We start from the raw sequence: 22,112 nt of genomic DNA, 5'->3' as shown, positions 1-22,112 counted from the left end.
GAATTTTTCGCATCATTACTCATCCAAGTGTTATCATCTGTTCAATCGGTCAAACAGACATATACTTAAATAAGATTACATTTGTACTAATATTCCAAGTGTACAAAGTGGAGGACCTTCCCCACTTTTATATAATAGTGATGCTAACATTCACATCCCTAGCAACATTATGGGGGTTTTAGGATTATCCGAACAGCGAACTTCTAAATAGAAGGGGAACATATGATATATCGTTATCGGTTGCGACTGGGGCTAGAGTACCTATAGAAATGCTTTTTTATATTTTTTATTCAATTGGGTAATGGCCAGCCTCTTGACAGATTACATACAAATATTGTATACCAATCGCAACATATCCCTTCTGTAAAGATTAGCGGATTATCGTTACGCATTACAATAATGCACCGTGGAACACGCATAATGCCGCAGAATCCGCTTTAAAGGGTTTATATTCTCTCGTTGGGCTTTTAGCTTTGGACCGAATTATATAAGTCTGTTTAATTAATGTTACTCGTTTTTGTTGGTTTTTTGATTCGCAATAGAATTTTAATTATCATCTTAATCAAGAATTCACTCTACAGATTTGTCTTGGTTATTACAAATCAATCATTCATTTCAACTATTTCTATTTTAACTATTAGATTAATTAAAAAAGCATCTCTCTCTTTCTCTCTCTTTCTCTGTTGTTATAAGTCTAGTTAATATATTATTTTTTCAATTAATTCGGAAGTGCTTTGCTGTCAATCTCGTTCTAATGCAGGAAATTCATACTCAATGATCGACGTCATTCATTAAACCAACCATTAGTTATAGTGATCAATCTTCTGATTCACTTTGAATATCATTTTTATCCAGTTAAGAATTCAATTGCTTTCATAGAATAATGCATTCAAGGGTTAAATTTATCAGCTTTCAGTAATTTTTCATGCAAATTAAAACATCAAATAAATATTAGCAAATGGTATTTTTTTGATAAGCTATCTAAATACATTTCTTCATTCTTTTATTATCCATTTGGGTTAAAGAAACATTTATTAAATTGTTCCCTGAAGGCTTAATAAATTTAATACTGATACGGATCATTCTTAATTGGAATTAAATTTTTTGAATGAAGCATACAATGTAATGCTTTCACTTTTTTTAGTTATCATTTATTTGAATAATAAAATATTCACACGTAGAAATCGTTTTCTTCATTTTACAACTGTTTCAAACTCCTTATATATGTCTTAATTAGAGTTTATTATATATAATTACTTAGCTATATGAGAAACAGTATATATTAATTAGAGGCTAATAATTTCACATGTAGTAACGGTCAATTGTTCTAAAGACATGAAAAAAACCGCTGCTAAACTACAGTAATAGACAGTTTTGTGATAATTAATGGCTAGTAATTTTCAATTATATAAAACTTTCAACTTTTTATTCCAATAAAAATTGGTATGAAAATATATTAATATTTAACATTTAATAACAGATTGTAATTATAATTATTTAATTAAAAAAAAAAAGAAAACTTAACATTTGATTATAATGAATTTTTGTTAATAAATAATTATTTTGCTTTGGTATAATTGATTTCTTAAATTGATAATACTTTTATCAAACTATAATTAATCATAAAACATTGTATCAAATAATAACGATGCAAATTATATATCTGTGCACGCGCAAGATAACTCGTTTTACGGTTATATTAAAATTACGATGATGTAAATTTTTTTTAAAATTATACTTTGGAGTCGTGATCACGTGTGTCCTAACACCCTTTTTTTTTATTCAGAAGTGAATGGCAAATAGGTATACGATCTGCATCCTTGTCGTTGCCAACTCAAACACGTGTCAGGATCAATGATGCTTATATTTTCGTCTGTTCATAAAACTAGACTATATAACATCCAGTTGCCAGGTGCGTACGAATAAAAGTTGGTGAAAAAAAAAATATACATGAAAACCACTGCACAATGATGTTCAGTCATCGTGTCTAATAAATTTTCCCCACACCGCAAAAACCCGCATCTGACCACGTGCAGTTCTTTCTCACGGCTCTAACTGTAGAGTGATAAGATTCCAAGTCGATCGTAGGTATTGATATAGGAATTGAAAGAATTTTTCCAGGTTATGGAATACCCTAGATGAAAGTTATTGTCATCGATATCGTCGTTATTGATGTTATTGTCTATAAGCTCCATTTTTCATCGACAAATACCCGATTGGTGTGGCATTCTAAAGATATTTTTCACTCTCTTATATATAAATAATAATTTAGAAAAAGTGATGGAACTCTTTATTCATGATAAAAAATTGATATACATTTCTGAACTGTCGCATTTGTATTTTTTATTCGATTTACAGTTGGTCTGAAGATGAGTGCTAATGGTTAAATAATGTTATGAGAGATTTCTTATTCAACTGATGAATAGTAGAAAATGTCTATAAAAAAATACTGATTCTTTATTCAAATAGTGAAGCCATATTATTAGCCGTGTAAGATGAAACGTTTTTCCTTTATAAAAATAGATTTTTTTTTTGAAAGTGTGAAGAGCACGTCATTTTATAAACATTCAACTCTTTTTCTTCTATGATTCAGATAATAAAAGATTCCAGTGATTATTATAATTATTTTTTCATTAATTAATAGATCGACTAATTTTCTAGCGTAATCAAAAGTGGCACTAATCATTTTTAACTTGAGTAAACATGGAAAAGGTACCAGGATTAGTGTTATTCTGAAATAAAGGGAACAGTGATAATTGTTATTCAAGAACATAGAAAAACTTGGTTGAAATTGAATGATTCCAAGCTCTCGCGTGAGTTTATTGATTCATTTCATCGCGAGAGTCAACGGTATCGCTCTTCTCACTGGCCTCCCATGATGAAACGTGAGGTAAGGGCTTCTTCGTTCTTCCCCACTCGCATCGAACACCTACCCTAGTCGGTTTCTGCGACACGTTGCTCGGAAACCCAGCGTAGCTTGAGGGGGAAGTAAAGAGAAAAGACCACACATTGTCCCGTCGCCATCCCAACAACCCCTACGTTACACAATGAGGGGTCTACGTGTGTAATCCTCATCGATGCGTGCTTTCAATTCTCTTCTTTTACTCCTTTTCGTCGGGTCTTTATGTTTAACATTTTCTTTTTTATAGTACCACGATAATGTTTGATGTATGTTCTCACTAAATTGGTGTACTTTTATGTACACATTACATCACACACAACACTCAAAAGTCTTATTGCTACATACTCTGAAGTTTTCATTATTTCTAGAGAATTGCTGGCTAAGCTAAATCAAAAAAATTATCGTAGAAGTAATAAAAAAGTAGCATTTTTAACGTTTAACAGGACACAAAAAAAGAACAAAATCATTTCATCGTTAGCTTTTCAACTTCACTTCTTTCTAATAACGAACCTAAATGTTCATTTCTTCGTTCCATTTTATTTCCATTGTCGATAATATATATAAAGAAAGTGGAAGTGGTGAAATAGAGAAAATCGGTGAATTGGTCTCCGTCTAGATGTTTGATCGTCTTGATTGTCAGTGCGTTGTTTTTCAGGAGCTTTTTTCTTTTTTTCTCTTCTCCACTTCTCTCCATTTCACAAATAAGATGGAAATTACTAAGAGCCCATTTTGGCAAATCTCTATGGGCGATTTTTCCTTTATTTCTTGACTTTTTTTCTCCACTCGTGGTAGAATACTTTATATACACATTTGAGCGAATTGTTCTTTATTGATGCTACCAAAATTGGATTGAAAACAACAATCAAAGATGACTTTTTTTGGCAAGTAAAAGTTTTACCACTAAAATAATGTGTTTCAGAAGCACGCACATTTTATGCGCGTTATTGACGCTGGTAAAAAAAGCACTTTTTCTTTTAAGTGGATTACATTATGTGATTCGTCTTGTAACTACATATACACTAACCCTCTATACTTGATAATTGATTGCTTCTGATATGGTTTCGCAGTTTTTCTAACTGAATCCAGCACCCTCAATTCTTTTCACGGTTTGATAAATGTTCAATTCTTGCTGTCTCACTTCAACTTATGGTTATAGGAAGTGCAGCTTGTCATCGAGCGAAGCCGATAGGGTCGAGGAGGACATTATATATCAGGGGATGCAGGACATGGAATATCATGAAAAATCAATCTGCGTAATAAGCACTTTACTCTCCAGTTAACAATGTCAATATTTACATCAGATCAACATAAACTTATTCACTCGAATCGGAAATTAAAATGAAAAAGTTTGCTGAGTAATTATTTCGATATTACTCTTAGAAGTGAATGATTATTTCATTATATATACATATAAAAGATTTATCTATATACGTTGTTTAGTGCGATACATCTTAACGGGTATTCACGGTATACAGCTCTTGCTACACATTGGCGTACGGCGTGTTGACAATTAGGCGTATCCGTGACAGCAAATGTCCGTTTGGAGATAACGTCTCTTAGAAAGCGCAGCCTGGCTTTTGGCGATCGACAAGAGGATTTCATCGACCCGTCGCGTGAGAGTTTCGTGTACGATCATTAGGGAGATGCTATCAGGTCTGTAAGTCACTCAGTCACCCGCTCAATCCTTTACTCAATTATTCGAAAAGGCCACCGGATGTTAAATAATCTTATTGATCCAGATCTCAATGACTGGTACTTGATTTTTAGCTCCTTGATTGCATTTCAATAATTAACCAAGTAATTAGTTATAATAAATTATATTGATTATCTTGTTAAATATTTTTTTCCCGATTTATTTCAAAAGAAGTCGTGTTATTGTTTGAAAAATATATATATATATATGTTACAATCATATGATATATTTACATTTATCTTTGATAAAAATGTACACTTATAAAATATTTGTTAATCGTGCGGTCGCTCGAGGGCGACAGTTAAGCAGCTACACATAAAACTAGAACAAAAAAAATTTTATAGTGAAACAAAATGGGTATAAAAATCTCGTGACTGGAGTTTTAGATTCTGATCTGAAGCTTTTTTTTCATTTTGTGAGTGAGTATTTAAAATCATTTTTCCACAGATTTTTTTTTAAGGTTTCTTTTTTTTCTAACCGACATATCACTCCTAATGATTACTCTAGATGTTAAGTAGTGTCATAAAATCATCAGGAAATGCAAAAAACTATCATTATTAAAAAATATCAAACAAAAAATGTTACTTAATGCATAAAAATATTTAAAATATTAAAATAAATTTTATTTTTAATAAATTTAATACTCAATAATTACTTGGTAAAATAAATATTAAAAAATTTATCCAAGCATACTTTTTATCGTTAAAATTATTGCAAATATTTGGATGTATTTTAAAAATTTTTGTTAACAGTGAAAAGATAGAATTGATAATAAACAAGACAAATATATCTGCACAATGTTTTATAAAAGGCAAAAAATAAAAAAATTTGAAAAAAAAATGTAAAAGAAAATGTTTACAAAAAACTGTTGAACAACATGTATAATGAAGACAAAATAAAAAAATTTTAGTAATAAAATTACATTACGTTTAATGTTAACGAGTGTTTTCTGAACTGACCCTCATCCTACCCAATTTATGTCGTGAAATTATGATAATTATCTAGCAGATCAGTGACGACAAATTTAAAAAAAATAAATGTAATGGATGTAAAGTCAACAATGTAAGATTTATAATATATAATAATAATAATTAACACTTCGGTTTAAAATAATTATATTAAAATATAGGGGAAAAAAATGAATTAGATCTGAAGATAAATGCGTAAAGATGTACATTTTACGTATTTAACACGAGAGGAGCGATGTGCGTGAGGTTCTGGATTTTACCCCCTGTAACGAGGTTGTTTATGAAATTAGAGGAATGATCGCATGCGTGGCTGACAGGTCACGCGGCTGTTGGCAAGGCCGAGGACAATTTATAAAGCTATGAGATTACTCGAGAGACAGGCAGTCGCAGTCCAGAGTATTAATGTTTACGGTAAAATTATTCTTATTGGGACTATTCTACACCAAATGAGTGCGACGTAAATCCATGTTTTTCTCCAAGTTGTAAATATTATTGTACGGCAAGGTGAGTTAAATAAGGTAAGTTTGTCGAGGCAGAAAGTGGGGCGGGGACTATGCGTTAATGAGCAAACGTCAGACCCACCTATCGAGTTTCTGATTCACGTTACAGAGATGCTATTGCTTGCGTGCAAACCTCTAGTTATGTGTGCAGCAGCTATCGAAATGTTATAAATTTAGTAAATTAAAAGAACCCCTTTTTCAAATACAATTTAGATGTGTGATATTACCAGTCAAGAATAATTGATGAAAAATGATATTACAGATTATTACTCTATAAGTTGATCTTTTTATCTCTATTCTGATTTTAATATTGCAAAGTTCTACATGCTGTGGTATCCTTAATTTTGATAATCGCTGGCATAGAATTGAAAATGATGATTTTAGGAACGCATATAGACCTATCTACATATATAGATCATGCTCTTATGCAAATGACTCCATCTCTCCTACTGTCTGGCTGGTGAAATTATTAAAACTCAAACAGATGATTGTGCAAGCTAGACATGTTGGTGTACGGATCTTCACATACCGGATGGCCACCGTAGGTTTGAGAGGAAAAAAAACAATAAAGCTTTGCCTACCACTATTTCTACCACTTAAACTTTCTCCCTCTTTTTTGACCACCACCCACCCTTTTAAACCACTTCAGTTAGTACTGATCCAGTGGACAGCGTTATATGTATAGACGTATCATCTCCACGAGAATTAGCCTTCTTTTATGTAATATTCACCTCACCAACCAGCTACTCTATCATGTCCGAGGTCATTCCAGTAACAAGTTTTATTTTTTTTTATATTTTTACATTAATATATAGATTGAAAAAAGTCTTTTTAATAAAATGTTAAATTCAGTAGTGCCTAAAAGTGATATTCTTTCTTGAGATTAGGTCAGTACAATGAGATTTAGAGGTAGTTGAGAAGATCTATGACAATTTAAAAACATTTTAACGGATTTTTTCTAAAATCGGATTAAATGTAAGTGGATTAAGATAGTGGATCTGACTTTTTTTTTATTAAAGTTACTTTTTTGAAACTGTTAATCAAGATAAGTGAACGTTAACCACGTTCTTAAATACTATTTATTTATTATAAATGATATAGCAATAATTTTTTTGTAATTTATTCAAACTTTATTAAATAATTAATGAACTGTTTATGTTATATGTTATATCTTTGTTAGTAATTTATTTATTCCAACTACATCTCGATAAGTAGAGTGGACCTTGGTCACCTGTGAAGTTTCCAGAGTATTGAAAGACTTTTGCGTACTATAACGCTGCTAAAATTTATTTCTTTCTACAGTCGAAATGACTCGCTACTTGAAAATTCTTTCCAGATTAACTCCCAAACTTTTATCGCTGCTGTCAATTGAAACAAATCGACAAACTTGTCGACTGAGAATTCTTTCTATTTTCAACTCTCATTTTCTTCCATCTTTATTCCTTTTATTTCTTTTCATCCAGATGGTACTTAGATCTTAAGATGTATATTTCAATAAGAAAGAAAAAAATTTTTAATTCACCGTGTACAATCTTCAGTTAAGTTGAAATAAAAATCACCCACAACATGAACAATTGTCATTTATTGTTAGTTGTTGTTTTCATTTTTTTTTTCTTTATCTTCAAAAATGAGTTATTCATGAATATTTAATGTATATTAAAATTACTTGGGAAAAATGGTTAAATAATATTTTAAAGAGTGTCAATAGAACTTTAAGACGCTGTCTTCTACATAATTTCTGTGTTTAAAGCTCTTGAAACTTGAACAAGAAGGCACCACCATTAAAATTTCCCTTTCAAAACTTGCTCCTTACCAATATTCTGAATTAGATCTTTAGTTCTGCTCAAACTCAAGAGTACTTTGACTTCTTATAGGGTTGAATACGATGTAAAGCTACTGTTTCTTCAAATGATATAATTAACTAAAGAGAAGAAGGATGTAAATGTGTTATAATTATTTTCATAAATTTTGTTAATAGAAAAACTTTGGTGACTAAAATGTTTATAGTTTTAATGACAAACACCTGTAAGTATTATTTGCATTATAACTTCACTATCACTGATTTTCAAGCTTTTATGTAGTGATAAGGCAATGATTACTTGGAGAATAGAAAATTAAAAGCACTATTCAAGGATTTTATATTCATGAGAAAAAAGTGATTTAATTTCAAAAGAATCAGCAGAATATTAAATCATATCAGAAATATCAAATATATTAAAAGATATTGAATCAAATCAATTATATTGATGGAATGGAAGGAGTTATCCTTGAAACGATTGAATTTTTTTTCTCTAAAAATCAAATTTATTTTCGGTGGGTTCAATTATCCTTAAAAAAATGGAAGATCTTTGTAGTTTAAATTCAGAGAAACCACGTGGTATTCAACAAGAACAAATAGGGTATTTTAAGTACTTTAATTATGTGATATGTAACCCTCAGGATAAATCTAAAAAATATATCAATGGATAATAAAAAATGGTGGAGATAAATCCTCATGAGAGAACCGTTTCAAATTGGACACCTGTTGTTAGAGAGAGAAAGAGAAATTATAGAGTGAGTTGAGAAGTAACTATTATGCACGAATAATGAGGTATATTACTATTAAGAAGGAGATATATCTAATGGTTTGCTCATGCCGTCGCATGCATCGGTATCTTGCTTCCATCCTTCCATAAATTTCCGATTCATCCTTTGCTGTAGCTATATAACCTCCTGGGGTCTTTTATCCTTTCGCTACCCTACCGCCCACGACTCCATAACTTTTGAATACTTGCGGAAATTTGAAACTTGGTATCGTATTAACACTGGCATTCGTAAGTTCTCAGTTCTCGGTCGTTACTCATATCTGGAGTTTGACCGTACCTCTTAACTGAGCTTTTCATGCAAAATACGCGCAAGAAATTTATCATATGTAATACACTTTTAACTTCTCTGCCATGCTAACACACATTTTTACACCACAGTAATCATAATACCAAGGTACTAATTATGCAAAGAGAATTAAGAATTGAAATTACTTCATTAAAGTAAACTTGATAATGAGAAAAAGCTCAAAAGCAGGAGATAAATAATAAAATAATTGAAAGTTTGGCTTCTGTTTTTCAGTTTAATGAATAGAATATTCAAATTTAATTTATTATATCCTTTTTTTTCTATTTTTATGTAAAAAAGATATGAAAATATTTATTTTATGTTTAATTGGAATTTTATTATGATTCAATTAAACTTTTTCATTAACTATGTGAATATTTTAAAATGTGTTTATGGTAATAGCTGAACATAAAGAATCTACTGAATGATGGTAAACCTCACTAAGTACAGTGAATAAAATAATACTATTTGATAAAATATTATCAATTAATTGACTTAAAAAAAAACACTTCCATATTTGCAATGCAAATTATTTTCAATGTATGTAATAATCATTTTCGTTAATTAATAATACTTTTTTTATTAAACACACTTATATCATTCAATTAATAAAAAAAATAATGCAGCAATAAATTATTAATATTATTATTAAAGCTAGGGTATTTTTAATTTTAAAAAAAAATCTTTGGTTTAAATTAATGGAAAATATCTGCAACTTTTCCTTTCTTTCATTTATTTCGTAAAAAACAGCATCATTACTTCAAGAACAATCTCTCTATATTTCACTACCAATAAAAAAAAACAATTTATTTAAATCGATAGTTTAACGTTTTTACACTTGAAAGGAAATCTTTTTTGTGGTTACTAATATTTCTTCAATATTAGAAACACATTATTTTTATGTAAAAATATTGCGTTCAGAAGATTATGCAAACATGAATGAGAACAAGTTTTAACAGGAGATGAAGTGGATCGGTAGAGAATTGAACCATGTAATTGATTCAGCTGAGCGAAACAATGAGTTTCTAGGTAGTTTTGTTGAGTATATCTTACTCAATTTGATTCTATTCACATTTTCCGTGTATCCATATAGACTTGAGCCAGACAGACCAGAGAGTATTATTACTCATTTTCTATATTTCGTGGTATTCTATGATGTCTCACAAATGTTAATAGAAACACAACTGTACAAAGCTTTATATAAAATGACAGAAAAAGGATAGATGATCAAAGCCACTGCAATCTTTTATCTTGATAAACTATGAATAGTGTGTACGCTTCTCAAATTTTTTATATCATCTTTGGTCATTTGTTTCATTCCACCTGCATTTGTCATGATGCTTTTTTCAACATGACTCATATTTATCATACATTCTATAAGAGATTGTAGGATAATTATCTTTTATTTTATTACAATGTTGATAAAAGAAGAAAAAAAAAAATAATATCCAACATTGTACAGAAAATAACTGCCAGATAAAAAGATTAATTAATATACAAAATAATTGAAGCTTGTAGAGAGCAAGCAGCCCCATCTGTATCTTGAATAAGAAAGCCGTTCTTCTAGCACCCACATGTAGTAGTAACCCAGCCGACAATGTTGATATAAATATACCTCCAACACTTGGAGACATAAATGAAAAATTACTTGATTAAATATTTATATTTTTCCATGAGACAAGTTAATATTGAACAAACTGTTTTCACGATATTTTTCCAAAGTCTAGAAAAATCAATTGTTAGAATTGTAAAAATAAACACTTCTTTTTAAGTGTTTGTTTGCGGAAGAAAAAACATTTTTATCTGGCAACCAGAGTTGACTTTTTTTTTTGTTAAAAAAAGGAATGATAAAAAAGAGTGGAAGTAGTGAGTCGTTAGTCAATATTTTGAAATAGGTCAAGTAGCACACAGTGAACTAGTTGATTACGCATTCGATCGAATTCACTAGCACGGAAGCTATGATAAGTAGACCACAAGGAGCTCTTGAATTTTACTTACGTCCTCAAAATGAATCACACCATCGAGTAAAGAAGCTGAAAGATGTAGTAAAAATAGAAAAAATTCACAAGAAATTTATGAAATGTTTGTGGGGATTAAAAATTTTAGAAAAATGCTGAGTAAATTTACGTAATAATGTGTTGAGTGAAGAGATGCAAGTCGAAAATACACAAAGAATTCAGGAGGGTTAAAAGAAAATGAGAGAATTGTCTTGGTTGGTATATACATACATTTGCGATAAAAGATTATCTGCTCACGAACTAAGACATTACTCGCGATCATCTTTTCCGTATAACTGCAAATCTGCCAACTATAAATCGTCTTAGAGGCTTTCACGATTCAAGATACACTTCGCGCACCCACAATCTTCCTCTTATACTCTTCCCTCTTGTACTCATGTTGCTGCACCCATCTTTCTTCTGTTCGATTGGATCCGCGCACATATTTCCTGCTTACCGTTCTCTCTACTAAGCAAACTACCACCAGCAGTAGCTTCAAACTCCTGGCAGTCAATGTAACCTTGAAGATGCTCTCAGGGCAAACCCTTTAGGATTACTGATCGTTATCTCTGTCACGATTTACAGTCGATGTCTGATCGTGATATTATTGAATGCCTCATAAACATTCACTGCCGCGCCCTGACATCTCTTGTCATATCATCCTTCAGATATATATCATCTGAAATGTCCAATTTCGAACACTCCAATAAAAAATTAACTCAGTGTGCTTCCGAAATAAATATCCAAGTGATATTCAATAATGATAGGATGGAATAAGAGGATTAGATGACCATTTTAAATTTTACAATCACATTTAATCGTTACTTATTTATCTGTATATATAGAAATGTACACGATATATTCGTACATAAGTAATTATCTACACATTAAACAGGCTAATAGCCTTGTTTTCACATCAAGCTAACCAGGTACTGAGCATGCAAGGTGCCAGTATCTATATCACTGTGTTGGAACATCCTACATGTTCTTGCTTCGTCATTTTTGCTCACTTCACTTCTTGCTCGCGTTCCCAGTGATTAAATTAGACGCCACATCGATGCTGTTACAGCTGCAATTCAGTTCATCCTTGTGACAAAAAGACTTTCTGCTATATATGTATATTCGTTTATGTATACTGTGTTCGACACTGAAAACCCCATCTTTGTAGATCAAAAAATGCTCCATTCTTCTGATTAATTCTCAACATGTTTTTTTCTCTAACTCAATATAGTATTTTATATTTTTCTATGAACTTGCTTCATCATAGAGAACATTAACTATTGATCATTGAACATTTTTCGAGGAAAATTGGATTTCATTTATTGATTGGTTTTTTTTTGTCAATAAAAATAAATGTAATTAGAAAATTAACAGTGAAGAGGACTTTTTTTTTGTATCGAATTTCGTATTGAATTATAAATTTTATTTATTTGAAGATTACACACTAGTTTAGTATATACATATATATATATATATATTTTTTGGCAAATATTTTCCAGAAGTAAAAAATAAATGAAATTTCATTTCAGTAATGCTGTTTTGAAGTAATTGAATGAATTCTTTTCAAGAGAAAGTTTAATAAACACGACTTTTTTAATTATTTGAAACCTAAAAAAAATCGCAACTGATCTAACTTGTCACTCATATTCTCTTAATATGAATATTATTAATATTCCAACATGAAAAGCAGCAGCAGACATAGTTTTCTATAAAAATGAATAAAGCCTTATAAATATGTTGACTTTATTTACACTCATGTTACGTTACCAAAATTATAATCACATGAATTCTATTTATGTTGACGTATAATAAACTTTCAAGAATAAATATAAACAAATGATTGTGAATGTGTAAGCTAGAATTCACATATAATAAAGATGAATATATAAAAAAAAAAAGATACTCAAATGAGAGCACATAAGAATTGTCTCTAAAATTCCACGATTTTATAATATTGTAGAGATGAAAGCAATGATTTATATTAGAATATAAAAAATAAATATTAAAGAAGATATTGTACACACTACTGCATCCATACGACTTTTATGTGAATTTTGTGTATACGACAGCACATTAAATGAACTTATATGTGACTACAATGAATCCCAGACCTCCCCTAATGCTTCACGTGTCACGTACACAGTGTCCCAATTTCGCCCTCCGTTATAACACTTTTGCATAGATATAAAACACTCTCTTCACACTACACGCTGTCGCAGCACCTTTGTTAGCTTCATTTACATTAATAAATAAAAAATTAACAACTCTATATTTTTCTACAAATTTTCATTGAAATACTGTTCATTATACAAATCACATCACTACTAAAGTTAATTACTTTTTTTAAAGATTATTAATGAGTTTTATTAAAAAAAACTACACATTTATTATCGAATGAAAAATTTTTTTAAAACTACTTAAAATTTGTCTTCCACTTCATTATATTTAATTACAATTAATTATTATTAATATCAACTTATAAAGTTTTTAATTAATATTATGAATGATAATTATTAATGTGAATTCATTCAAAACCATTGCTTTTATTTTTTACAGCATTTATGGAGTATATAATTTATGACAATTTCCATTGGGAGTTATTCTTTGTTACTTTCATTCTTCGTCCCAATTATGCCCAGTCATTATTACTAATTAATTCCAGTACCATCGGTGGAGAAAAAAAAAACCACTGGGAATTGAAATAATTGACTTGCGATAGTGATGAGACGCCCATGACTAGTGAATCAAAGCTAAGCAATTAACTTTACGACTAATAAACAAGTAAAGTATATTAGAGCGTTCAATTATTAACAAGTGATTAATAATTATAATGATGGTGAAATAAAAAAGAATATAGCTTGTTATCATAATGTAAGAGATTCGTTCTTGTAATAGTCATTAAATGTAAAGGAAAAGGAATCTTTTATAAAATACTAGATTCTGTCAATTTTCTTTCCAAGCAAAATGTGTTAAAATATTTAGATTTAATTAAGTCATATAAAAGTAGTAAACACAAATTGTAAATATTCAAACCGACGGTAGTAATAAGAAAATAAATCGATTGACTTTTTCCACTTGACGTATACACGACACGTCATTAGAATGGCTTTTTCTACTTGGCGTACGTAACATGCCATTAACTACTTACAGCTGAAAAAGCCAGAAGTGAGCGTGAATAAAAGTACAATCAATGGGCATTTCTGATAGTGTGTATTGATCGTGAAAATTTACGATTGTCTGAGTGTCCGTCATGGTCGACGGCTTCTTCGGCAACCGCGGGAAACTAATAAATAATACATTTGTGATACGGGTGGTCTTAGCAAGAAAATTTTCTACCGCCTTTTGAGCGACAAGTCCTTCGCGTTACTTTATCCGCATAATTCAACCTTATGTACGCATGTGGGAATATTTTCGTTCTCATTAACATTTCAATAAAATGCTAAAAATATCTTATTGTTATTGATATTGTTACCGCTGATCGATATCTAGATAGATTTATCTGGCGAATTAGAATTTTAATAGGTGCTTTTTTTATCTAGTTTATCGTTATTATGGTAATTGATTAGTGTATTCATAAAAAAAAATCAGTTTTCCATCTGATATCATTTTTATCTATTAAAAATCAATGATTTAGATTCAAGTGGTTGAATAAATGTGATATCGACAGTCAATAAATCGTCTAGAGTTTCATAATTTCTATTAATATCATTTTAATCAATAAAAAAATTACTGAACATTGAAGTTTTCACTTAAGTAAAACAATAATATTATAAATGTAGATTTTAAGATTAAAAAATGGGTCTTTTAATAATTATTTTAGATAAATTATTTATAGTATGGAAAAGTTAGTATCTTATTTATGGAAATGTAACCTTTATTAAGTAGTAATAAGTATTACTATAAATATACATTTTCTGAAATTATCAGCTCAATCATTTCGTAATCTGGTGAGAAAACCTTCCCAGTGTACTATTACTACTTATTGTTATATTCTTCTGAGGTCATAAAGATTATCGTAAGATAATCATAGAGTAAATAATTTCAATCTGTTGTGGTTACAACAATTGAATATGTTTTATACTTATGTGTATGATTTTTTAAACATTTTATATTGACTTAAATCTATTTGTTAACTGAAATGTAACAGTGATTAAAAATAGGTACTCTATTGATAATACATGTCGATATATCAAGTAGAATTATCTATAAAAGTGTGGAGTCTAATCAAAATTAAATATAATTATCCAAACAAACACTTTTAAAAAACAATGTATTTATTTAAGATAGGATGGCCAAAATATAAAAAAAAAACTTAGAACAGTAAGTTTATTATTATTTTAAAGATAAACAAACGTTCATGGTCAGAATTTAATTATTGAATATTCTGATTTCACTACAAATCTCAAATTTGAAAGTGTTTTATTTCAATGCACTTGAACGTTTCTAAAAAGCGACATTGCAAATGGCTGACGTCATTTTGAAACACATTGTATCGAAATAAATTCGATTGAAATAAAACATTACGATTTGCAATGAATTTACATTGATACAATGGAAAACTTTAGTATATCTGATAATGCAGCAACAAAGCTTGAAGTTCAAAGAGATTATTAATTTAAAAAAATATGTATGTTAACAATTATTGTTACCCAAATATTAATGATTAATTATGATAGTCATGGTTTTCCAATGTATAATATGACAAGATTGAAATTATTTTATTATTAATTACATTTTATACGCTATTTAAAATGGATAAAAAATAGATGGTCTTCTGACAATCTATTCTACTTTAAAATTAGAAAGTAAAGAGAAATGAGTAAATGAATGAGAAAATATTTTAGAAATTATTTGTTTGTAAGTACATAAGCAAAAACTGATGTAAGAGTTATAATATGAATAAAATATACTCTCGAACGTCGTGTCTGTTTTTTTTTGGTAGTAGTTGTAGTATATATATATCCATGTCTGGATACGTACGATCGTCGAATGCTTCACTGTTGGTACGATGCGTGCCAAAAATTGCAAAGAACCGCGTGGACGTTAATTTGGTAGAACCTCGTAGACACCACGCGGTTTTCAAGTCTATTTTCCGGTCGTGGCAGTTTGCCCGCACATGCATCTCAAAACTGCATTTCCTTTTAATCCTTTTGGTCTAAAAAAGTCTGTGACTTATTTATCCTCTTGTGTTGTTGCGACTTTCCAGTTATAAACTCACTGTTCTATAAGATCCCGTACAAAGTCATTTGATATATAAGATGATAGTACGGGCACAGAGAAAAGTAAAACGTATATAGCACGAAAACGGAGATGAAAGACCAGAAAAACGACACAAGCTAATTGCTTGGTCTTAAGAGCTGACAATACTCAGGCCTTGGTATCTTTTGTTTTATTTTTTTTCACATCTTTTTTAATTTTATTTTCTTTCGTACGGACATGGATAAAAGAAAAATTCTTGAGCTTACAGAGATATAAGTGAGAGAATCAAGAGAAGACATAAGAGAGTGAGAAAAGAGGAAGAATGAATCTCTTGAGTACACGAGGTAGACGAGACGGAATGCAAAATAGAGCCGCAAATCCTTGGATCAAAGGGATAGGAATGGCTAAACGACCTGTCTCGACATTTCGCTCGTTGCCTGCTCGACTTTGCGGCAGCGGTATAACGGCGGCAGTAACGACGCCGGCAACAGAGTATAGGATTGTCGTTTTCGTTGTCGTGCAAATAATCTTATCCCCGTAAGGACTACTTGTAATAACTACATCCCTATTATTTTTATCAACTGCTTAACTCTACAAATTCTCCAACTCAGGACAAACAATGTAAACGTTAATTCCGTCAAGATATACATAATCATTTTACCACAATAATTCTGCGATTCAATTGCACAATGAATTTCATTTCATTATCATTTGAATAAAATATTTAATTCAATTGTAAATAAGAAATAAACAATCAAGCTTTTGTGCATGCCGATTCTTTGAAGTCAACAAATAATCTACCAAAACTTTGACATCATTTACATGGAATAGAAAATAGAGCTTATAACAATGGCAATGCAAGAAAGTAGATCTAAATGTTGATGCACTACACTGGTAATATCCATCAATAGTGTGGTAGGTAGAAAGGTATATATATAGATTGGTTGATGAAACGTGATTTGATTTGAAGGTTCAGACAAGAGCGAAGCGGCTCCTTTAAGTTGAGGTAGTACACAGCAGAGGCTACATCAATCGGAATGGGCTTTCAATTTAAATTATCGTTGATATCAGTGCACAGCTCGCGAAAGCTATCGATCCTGCCACTGTATAGTTCGCGAATGATAAATCGATAGTCTCGACATGGATACTATGTAAACTTAAGTCTGGCATGGTGCCTTGGCAAACTCCTTTTGGCAATTTCCGTCTACACGAAACCATTTTCACGGTTATTTCATCGTCAATAGTATCATTTAAATGTATTACACTCATGCTCGAAAAATCTATCGACTATTGCGTTAAATCACTATCAATGGATATGTAGTATTCATTTAATTGAATACAAAACATTCAAATGATTGCTTTTTGTTATGTTGGTGAGCCAAGATACTATCGCTCTCGAGTTGCCAGTTGTAAAACAAATTAAAATATTGGAGTGTCGATAGCATTTAGTGAAATTGTTCAATAATCCGCGGTTTCATAATTATTTCAGTCAATAGATAGTTTTACTTTGCAAAACATACAAGATTTATTGAAAGCGAATGGTTAAATAAGTTTTTTTAGTGCTAATGAATATTAAAAATTAAAGTCTAGAAGGTAAGCAATTTTTCATAGCAATATGTATGTCATAATGTGTGATCTTTCATTTTTAATATCGAACAATTGCTTATTACATTCAATTTTAAAAATGATCAGTCTGTCCAGCACATTTTATGACACACATATTACTGTGAAAAATTGCTTACTTTCTAAACGTTGTATCTCCGAAACTATCTATCGGAGAACAAAAAACATTGAAAGAAAAATGTAGAGAATCGCATGCTCTATATTTTTTCTAATCACCTCCAGTGACGTATCTTAGACCATTAGCCAGATAACTACGAAAAACATATTTTTACTTCCTAAAAACCAAGTGATAATGTCAGCGTATTATTAACTGGATTAAATCAAAGTAATAAAATTATTAATTACTTTTTGCTTCTTTTTGATAATATATTTATAACAATAATGTTATATTTAATGAATGTATTAGAAATTTATATTCAAACTGTAAGTTGATTAATATTGAACAAAGATAAGGGATGAGCTGGTAAAGAGTTGTACTATACTATGCACGTTAAAAGTTAATTGCATAAGTTTTCGTTATTAAATTAAACTTTTATCGTTGTCAGTATTAATTAATAATATATATTTTTTTAAAGTTAATGGCACCTTTTAATAAAAGTGACAAAAGAGATAAAAATTATTCAATACTTAATTAGAAGGAATTAAATTTTTTTAAAGCATGAAATTAAAAAACAAAAATGGTTGTTACAAGCTTTTTCACATAGGTGTTGATTATTTTTTAATTAGACTTTTTTCATAAGTAACATCGATTATATTTCTACTACACTTTTTATTTATTTATAAAAGTGCAGACTATTAAGATGAACTTAATAAAACATTTTCATAATCAAAGGTTAAAGTTTTACTCTAAACTACTTAACGTAAACTTTGGAAATGGTTTTTGAGAGAATATTCTTCAGTGACAAAAAAGGATACTTGGTTTTTGCTTTTAACTATGAATACTCTCTCTCTCTCTCTCTGTTATTTATTCAAATCCTTTTATCATTTTAATTATTTATTTCATTTGTGTTTATGTTGAAGTGTATTTTTTGTCTAACTGCAAATCACAAGTTAATTGATCATTAAGTATTTATAAAAAATAATTATTCATGATTAAGATTATATTAAATTGCAATTAAAGTGTGAATAACAAAAAAAAACGATGAGTAAAATACTATATTATAACATTATAATGATTTGATTGCAAAGGTTTAAATTTATCTTGTAACATGTATAAAGCAAAAGTATCCACAAATGGTACATCTACCTTACTTTAAAGGTGTAGTATTGATGTCATTCTTACAAAAAGCGATAAAGTATTGGTTTTTGTGAAAAGATTGATATTGTTGAAGAATAATAAGGACAAATTCGATCATTTCAAAGTACTACAATTTATTTAAGTTGTTTTTTTTTTTAAATTTTACGTTCTATTATTTATTAAAATTATATTTAAAAAATCTTTTAAATAAAAAATACTTTTAATTATAAATATCTCTCTTCTCTGAGAATATTTTAATATTAAATTATTTAAATAATTTTCATAACAGCAAAAGAAAGTTAAATAAATTTTATCATGAATAATTATTGGAAGAAAAGTTTATAAATTGTCATAAAATGGCATTAACTTGCTTCTAATATTTCTTTAAATATGTCAATTAAATTTTGCAACAAATAACAAGCAATTATTTACCGATGATCATAAATACTCCTTTGAATAGTACCGAGGCGAAGCAAATTTTCCGTAACTTGGAGATTTCAAGTTTAGAAATGGTAAAGCGAGTATCTATAGAGCATAGACTAGTACATAACAAATTTAATTGAATCAAAAACATTTAAACGACGGTCGTACTATAACTGAAGAAGAAGAGAACCTTAAAAGTCGTGAAGCATTCCATACCGCCAACAGATAGGACTATTCGAGGATGTTTGCGTTGACGCCATTAACGCGCTTCTTAGGTATATACGCGCCATTCGTTGGAGCGCGCAAGAGACTCGAAAGTCGAACGAAAACGCGCGAATAAAAAGCCCTTGTTCTCTTTCACATCCTTGTTTCACCTGTAAGCTTGCCCTTGTTTTTCTTCTTGGCTACTTCTATATCTCGTCCTTCTCATACCGAAAGTGGAGGTGAAAAGAGCTAAACTCGCGCAAACAAGTTTGCGACGACGCGACAAGTCGAAGAAACCGACTGCATTACTTAATGGTGTGCACAGCCAGCCGTTTACCGCGGGAGTTCCTTCTGGTAAAAAGTTTAAAAGCGGCGTGCGAGCATCTACGTGACTTCAGTAGAAGCCAATGATAATTACGTCACCCCTATGGGTACCTATATTACACGTAGGTATGTGACGAGATCAAATAACATTCGAGTTTATTCTCTTTTAACTCTTTTCTCACCATTTTTTACATTCCTCCTTTTAACACTGTTTTTTACCATTGTTAAATAACTTTTACTTTCGGAAATCGAAACAGTGAAAATCCTCTGATTGAAAGTGACAGCCTCATCACTATCAGATCGATGAGATTTCACTAAAACTCGGAGGAAATAAATGTCAATAGGACTGAATAGATAACAGCGTTACAAATTATAGAAAGATTATCATGTTGTTTTTGTCTGACTCTTTTTAAAACACTTATGGGGATTGGGGTTTTTTTTTTTTTTCAAGGATACTTGTTAAAAGTAATCATGAAGTAATATTGTTCAATTAATATTCTGAAACAGTAGTTGAAAACAATTATTACTATGATGTTGGCTCAATACAACTTTTTTATTTGAAAAAATATCACATAGCTAAATAATTAGCCATATTATAAACTCAAAGTCTCCACATCCAACAACCTATTCAAAATTCACTATTTGAAACAATAGAAGCCTCAGTAACAGTTTGAATTGTTGGAAATTTTACTGTCTCGATTTTCGAGTGTTCATACTCGAAGCCAGTGAATGTTTCACACTCTAAATAAACATCTAGAATCACTTCCAAATGTTCACTCGGGCCAAATAAATTATTGTATAATACCCCAGCAGCCAGTGGATTCAGCGGAAATGAATAAATTCTAAGGACTACATCTGCGCACATGTATATATATATCTATATACATAAAAGACCAAAAAAAGAGAAAGAGTCGTTCAAGGACGATGAGTAATTTTAGAGTATTATCCTGCGGATTTAACAAAATTATGTTTTTCAAAGTATAAGCAGTAGCGTTCCCCAATAGAGAACACAAAGCACTGGCATAATAATTCTAATGATTAATATTCATGTTAATGAATGTATGAGAAACACAAATTTTTGTGTAATTATCTCAATTACATATTCAGTCATCAGCAAATTATGTAAATGAGAGGTGGAACAACAGTTGTAAGGTGTACGGATATATGTCATGAATAAAATAAAGGTAAAAATAAAAGGTGAGGTACTGGTGATAAATTTATAATATCAGGAAGATGATTGATTTGATAGTTGATGTTATATCCTATATCAACTAGATCGTGGTAGACCTGTTAAACACGAGCCATAGCTACTGATATGTTAGCGCGTGTTAATGTTAATGGTACGAGAAACCTTAGTCGTTCTTCCACATTCTTTAATCCTGTACTCTTTTACTGTATCGTGGTTAACAGCCAGGTAAGAAGCAAAGGATCGCGCGGGGTAATGGAGCGAGAAGAGGACGCAAAGGCCGAGATGGCCAGTTGGTGTTGCAACGCCGTGATGGGGCGGTTGAATGTTGGATGAAATGTAATGGCTATGGTGGGAGACGTACGGCGCTTACAGTCACGGGAACCACTTTTTCTCTACTTGGCACATTTTTCAAAGCTTGCTGACAGCTATCTGGCCTTCTTCTCGTTCTCCCGACCAACGTTGTCATCCCCCTTCCCTTTGCCCTTTCTTCTTAATCGTCTTCTTTCGTATCCTTCTCCGTACCATTTTTTTAACTCCTTTTTCTCATTTTCTTTTTTACCTCTAGGCTTATTGTAGTCTTCAGATCACACCCGACGTGCGGATACTGATGCACAGCTTGGTGCTAAATTGAGAAAATTGTGAATAGTATCGATTTTTCTCTGTATATATATTTACAGCAGATACACTTTAATGCATTTAACTTGAAAACTGATAATAAAAGAGAGGAGGATTTTATTTATTCCCTCCATCTTCCTTTGCAACATCAATAAATCATGTCAACACCGTTGCTTTCGTTGGAAACCATGTTACTTGGTCATTCTAAGCTATAAACATCACAAATATATTCTTAAGACTTGTATTAATCCAATGTGAAGAAATCTTTTTAATGAAGTTATTTGGTTTTTTGTATAAATATTAGCATTTAATTTTTTAATAAAAAATTTTATCCAGGTTTTTGTTTAAACATGATCATCTTGAAATT

This window comes from Chelonus insularis, unplaced genomic scaffold, assembly GCF_013357705.1.
Source record: "Chelonus insularis isolate UGA/USDA-ARS -01 unplaced genomic scaffold, ASM1335770v1 contig_94_pilon, whole genome shotgun sequence".
NCBI lineage: Eukaryota > Metazoa > Arthropoda > Insecta > Hymenoptera > Braconidae > Chelonus > Chelonus insularis.
This window is presented reverse-complemented; position numbering follows the sequence as displayed.